Source organism: Eptesicus fuscus, chromosome 15 (assembly GCF_027574615.1).
Source record: "Eptesicus fuscus isolate TK198812 chromosome 15, DD_ASM_mEF_20220401, whole genome shotgun sequence".
Taxonomy (NCBI): Eukaryota; Metazoa; Chordata; class Mammalia; order Chiroptera; family Vespertilionidae; genus Eptesicus; species Eptesicus fuscus.
Genome location: NC_072487.1, coordinates 28,733,882 through 28,740,175, shown reverse-complemented (window position 1 = coordinate 28,740,175; position 6,294 = coordinate 28,733,882). Strand labels below are relative to the sequence as shown.

The 6,294-nt window shown below is 44.8% G+C and overlaps 1 pseudogene; it reads left to right on the top strand.

Annotated features, from left to right (window-relative positions):
• Nucleotides 1–4,483: 4,483 nt before the first annotated feature.
• On the top strand, nt 4,484–5,621 carry LOC103289220 (casein kinase II subunit alpha-like; annotated as a pseudogene).
• Nucleotides 5,622–6,294: the final 673 nt, after the last annotated feature.

Sequence of the window (6,294 nt, the reverse complement as noted above, 5' to 3'; positions counted from 1 at the left end):
GAAGAAGGGGAGGGATTACTTCCTCAGTTTTTTGTTTTTTTTTCAGGCTTATTAGAGGAGCCAATACAAGATAAGATTATCTTAATTTTTTTTCTGCCACCACCCTGAAAATGTAGGCATGGTCTTTTATGTGAAATTCCCTCTAGTTCAATCATAGCATCAGAGGATCATGACTAAAGGCTAGTATTCTGTGGGATATGGGTCCAGACAATAACTGTAATCTTTATTGTTGGTCTTTACATACACATAGCTCCAAGAAAGAGTACCAACCAGGTTTCTCAAGATCAAGACCTGAATTTACAAACATCCTTTGGAAATCATATGGATTAAGTAAGGGGCCTCATATTCATCTCAAGTTGAATGTATTTGCCTCTCAAAATTGCTCCCTTCTGCTGCTTTCTCCTGGTTAATGGCATCACAATCTACCCAGGCAGCCAACATAGAAACTACAGAATCACTTTTGCTGTTTTCCTTTTCTTCCAAATCTTTCTTCAAAATCCAACTTTAATTTCATTCCTTTATGAAGTTTTCTGCTAGTAAACCAAGACTCTTTTATACCTGTTAACAAAGTTGTTATCAAGTCTGCTATGTGGCTCTGAATTTTTCCCTACCTAATTACTATCTTCCCTCTCCCGAGCTCCTTTGGCACAGTCTTAAAGCCTTCTTTACCTTTGTATTCTTCTGCCTCCAAATACCTAATACAGTGTCTTCTATACATGGTATGGACTCACTGAATGTTTGGGAAATTGAAGGACTTAGACCAATCATAGCTTCCTCTCCATTTCCCAAGGATCCTTTGATGTTGGTGTCATTTCTTGATCAGTGGGTCATGGGGTTTTCTGATGTTCTAACAGCAGGTGTTAAAATAAGAGAAATAACTTAAACTGTTCTCATTGTTATCTTGGCAGCACCCCCAACTTAGATAGTCCAAAGTGGAGTTGCTTTATGGAGCTGCTTTCCATAAAGTTCAGGCTGCAGGATTTTCCCATGACACCTAGTACTTCATGTTTATGTTACTCCCTTTTACATAGGTTGCCCACTTCCTTCTCAGTGGTCCTGAAGCTTGCAGCAAAGGGAGGAGAGAGGCAGGAAAGGCATGACTTGTTAGCTGTAGCAATTATATTTCAATTCCCTGAAATGTCTTTTGGGGCTTTCTAGTGTCACCTTTTAGGAAATGACTTCCCCTACATGCTACCCACCCCCACTTCCAGCCTGTTTGCCCTTTTGTAGACGTAAGGTTTAAAGAATAATAGTATAGGTATTTAAACAAGATGGCCTTCTGGATTCTGAAGATCCTGTTAAATCTGCCACTTTTGATCTCAGCTCAGCTGGGAAATTTTTTCTTTTGTACAAATTTGGGAAAAATCAATATAAATGGCTGTGAGATACTGAAATTAATCCCCACTCACCCCTGCTGTTGTCTTACATGCCATCTGATTGATCCTCACCCCTGCTGTTGTCTGACATGCCATCTGATTGATCCCAAAATAAAAATGGTCTTTGGTTTCATGGATAATTTTACACTACCAGCTACAATGGGAATAATTTTTTTCTTGGAGAATAATAAATGGTAATTTTTGAGTCCCTCAGTTAATAAAGGAGAAAACTTTTGTTTCTGAAAGACCTAAAGATTGTGTGGTTTGGGTAAAAAAGATCCCCTTATGGGTATATGTGCTGACATCTTTCAACCCTCCCTAGAATGTGAGTGATGTGGGTGAGAGAGTCATGGGCTCCTCACAAAGTAATGAGAATCTCTATGCACTGACCTCTAATACAGCTCACTGAAAATATCCCCTTTCACAGCGTGTTTACACAGTGACTGCTTGGCTATTGAGCAAATACTGTGTTTAATAGGCCCAGAGTGATCTGCTTACATGGAAGCCTGTAACAATCAGAGGGAGACCATGCCAGAATATTAAGAAATTAATACATGGCTTTCACAAGCAATGATCCTTGAAGAGAACAACAGTTTGTGGAAGACAAGACAAACGCCACCTGCCACAGTGACTCCAGGGGAAGATCCAGGGTACGGTCTCCTCTGGAGCAGAAACAGTTTTCCAGTATCTCGCACAGCCAGCTGAGGTGGAACGCTAGAAGAATGAGTCAACTATCTGGTTGTTCCCTGGGTAGTCATCTCCCACATCACTGGGGATGACATTGTGCAAGTTATATAGCAGCTGCTGTTTTCATTCTGTGACACCATATAGATCTATGTGGAACCTCAGAGGGTCTGTGACCATCATATTTGTCACTTATTGTGCACTCACTCTGTGCCAGGCCTAACACGTATGTGCTTTACATACATCATGTCATTTAATCCTAATGGGACGTTTGCTTATTTTTAATCTCTATTTATAGATAAGAAAATAGTAGCCCACAGAAGATAAGTGACTTGTCCAAGGGTTTACAGCTTTTACATGGTAGGTATAATACTCAAACGTTGGTTCTTTTTAATCCAGAGCCACTGAACGAGAACACTCAGTACACTGTATCAGATGGAGGTCAGAGAGTTGCTGGATAAGCAGCCTCACACAAGTCACGGTGGGAATACCCACGTGAGAGTGACATAAAAAAGTGTCAGCGATGGTGTTCCCAGGTGCGGCCGCCTTTATAAGGAGACCTGGATTTCCCTGACCCTGGCCACTACCCCAATGTCTAAGGAACATCAGGTACTTGGAGAGCATTTGTGGATTTGAGATGTCTGACTTCTAAACCTATTCCCACATGACACACCTCTCACAATAGGAAGGATTTATTACATACTATGTCACTGCATTCCAAGGCTGGAAGTAATTGTGAGGGGTAAAAAACATATCATACAAATATGGTATGGCACCTTTTTGTTAGTTTGTTCTGATCCTGGACACTAGAGGCCTGGTGCCTGAAATTCGTGCCTGGGTAGGGTCCCCCTAGGCCTGGCCAGCCATCTGGGCCAATCAGGGCCTTACTTCTGGGTGCCAGCTGCTGGCCGGGGTCTTCCTTCCCCCAGCTGCTGGCCAGGGCCTTCCTTCGTTCCGCTCCACCCCCTGGTGGTCAGCGCACATCATAGTGAGTGATCGAACTCCTGGGGGGCACTTTGCATGTTAGCCTTATATATCTATAGATTGTTTTGTTAATGGGGATAATGGGTGATGGGTTTTCAAATAAAGCTTGAAAAGACAGTTTTGGAGCGGGACCAGGAGAAAGTCTGGAGTTGGTAGGACAGAGGGTGGATTTGGAGCAGCTGCGATGATGAATAGGTTGTGGGGCCATGAGTGGAAAAGAGAATCCTTGGTCACAATCATCTAAACTTTTTCAGAATTGATTTTCCTTTGGATGTGGCTCTGCTGGGGTTTGCCCATGAGGCATCCAGGATTATGTGGATTATAAAACATGCTATCCTCCCATGTGCACAGCACTTTACAGCTTAGAAAGCATGATTGCTTATCTGGCGGCAGGGACCCAAAAATTATGGGTATCTGTGCTGACATCTTCCCACCCTCCCTGGAATGTGAGTGATGTGGGTGAGAGAGTCACCCACATATATATACATAAAAGGCTAAGTGACCGACTATACATCCATCTGACGGTCCAACCGTCCGGTACATATGACGTGCACTGGCAATTTAAAAATAAGCGTTGACTTACGCATGCACGATACATATAAAGTTCTCACTGGCACCAATTGCATGTACTCAGGGAGATATTAGAATAAGTTTAATCAATTTATCAGCCATTGTTTTTATCAATGTTTTTATATCATGTTTTAGTTGTTTTTATATTATGTTTTTGTTGTTTTTATATCATGTCTTTTTTGTTATATCATGCTATTGTTTATAAATCAATTTACAGATACATTATTTTAATACACATTTTACATATTTTCTTTCATCTCTGACACTTCTATTCTAGAGAAAGGGCGAATAGTGATATTAAAATATTTCTTGTAATTAATTTCCTTTCAATGCGCACCAATCTGTGCACCGGACCTCTAGTTTCTCATAATACTGTGATGGAGGGAGGACAGCTATAATCAAGCTCATTTCACAGACCAGTTCATAGAGGTTTTGAGGCTTTTCAGAAATCACACAGCTTTAAAGAAGCCAGGGCAGCGCCAACAGCTCGGACTCTCTGATGCCTCTGCTCATGGGCTCCTCTGAAGGTTACCTTTCAGATCACAGCCGCAGGGGTTTCCGCTTCCGCTTCCGCTTCCGGTAACAGCAGCGGCCTTGCTCTGGTTCCTGTGTTGCCATGCCCCCCACCCCTCCGCCATATTGTCTGTGGCCCAGCCCTGTGGCTCCGCCCCTGGCGCCATGTTGTCTGTGTGAGGAGAGGGGCGAGGACGGCCTCCGCCACCGCTTCCACCACGGCTGGAAGAAAGGAGGTTTGTACAGTCTTACCTCCCCGCTTCGCCCCTCCTGCCTCTGGCTGGGACCGGTGACTGCCGGATCCAAACACCACGTGTACCTTTGCTCGCCGCCCTGACGTCGGGGCCGGGCCAGGCATGGCTGAGTTTACAGACGTGAATCCGCGGGGACCCCGAGGACTGGGCTCAGGAGTCACAGGTGGTGGAATGGGGAAATCCAGGGGCCTGCAAGCCGGCTTGGAAATTAGGCCTGGTAGGTGTAGGGAAGTCTCTAAAGCCATTAACATCACATAATGAAAAAGTTGTTAACATTCTCCAGCCAGTAAAGGAGACAAGTCAAGCGTGAAATAAAGATTTCGGAGACTTGGCGAGGTGGGCCCAACACCGGCCCACGGGCAGACAGTGTGCAAGACCCGGTGCCACGAGCCCCGCCTTGGTTTTCCAACTTGTGCAAACAGTGCAGATTCAAGCCATTTTACCGACGTTCCCAAGTGTGAGCTTCTGGGGCCGGGGCTACTGTCATGGCACCGAGATGGGAAGCCCCGTAATGCCATGTGTTATGCCCCATGTACGAGCACAGAAAGCTGTTGCCAATAGACGGGGTTTAGCTGAGTTTACCGCCCTGGCCAAGCATGTAATGTCCGAGTTGCTTCTCCGTAACCTCAGAGGTCCCGAGCGACTTGTAGACGATCAGATGTACGATTAGAGTTTGGATACGTGGAGCTTGGGTTGTATGCTGGCGACTACCATATTCTGGAAGAAGCCATTTCTCCATGGATGTGACAGATGATCAGTTGGTGAGGATAGCCAAGGTTCTGGGGACAGATTTATTTGACTGTATTGACAATATGCAGCATTGCATTAGTTGCATATCTTGGGTAGACACTCCCGTAAGCTAGGGGGACGCTTTGTCCACAGTGAAAACCAGCACCTTGTCGGCCCCGAGGCCTTGGATTTCCCGGACGTGCTACTGCAATATGACCACCAGTCACGGCAAGAGAAGCCGTGGAGCGAGCACCCCTATTTCAACACTGTTATGAAGGACCGTTCTCAAATGGGCTCATCTAGGAGGCTGTACGCCTGTCAGCAGCCCCGGTATGTCAGGGATTTCTTAAGTGGCAACCCCTTCGCCCCTTGGACCTCTGGCAGGGTCACCAGTGATTGCTGCTGCCAGCCTCCTCGGGGTGCCTGTCCCGCTGCCGCTGGCGCTCAGCAAGAATGCCCCCTTCTGTCTCCTGAGCCTGAGCAGAGGTGGGGGAGTCCACTCTCTCCTTGATGCAGCTTGCACCTGGCAGGGAGAGGTAAAATAGTTAAGAAGCATCATTTCTGAACAGTTGCTTGTGGATTCATAGTAGTTCAATCATTTTAAAAAATTATAATAGGCTGATTTTTTTTTTTTTAACTTGAACTTTTCATAACTCAGGGGGTTCCTTGAAAAATTACCTGCGAGTGGAATAATTCATGGACAAATGTTTTTTTCTCCCCTTTCAAATTCAGTTCTTCATTACTAAAGATGAACCAGCCTTAGATCCAGCTGCTGCATTTGGGTGCAGATTTCTTCCTATGCCCACCATTGCTCACCCTCCATCCCACACTTTGGGGATTTGTGTCTCATGCTCTTTTCCAGAGATTACAAAAATATAGCTTCTTCAAGGGAGGTGGGAAGGAAGGAGGCAGGACCCAACCTATTAAAGCAGTGTCCTGCTAGTCATTTATATGACTTTATTCCATAAGGACTTCATTGGGGTTATCCTGGTGAATCTAGTGGAAATATGTCTTAATAGTTACATTGAGATGCTGAAAAATATAGCCAAAGTGAAGACAGGTCCTGAAAACTTCTGTTCAGTGTGAACCATGTCTTATTGACCCGACCCTAAATCCAGCTCACGTATAAGTTTAGTTTCAGTTTAGTTGAAAACTTTAATAACCTTCCCTCCCAGACTCCTTAC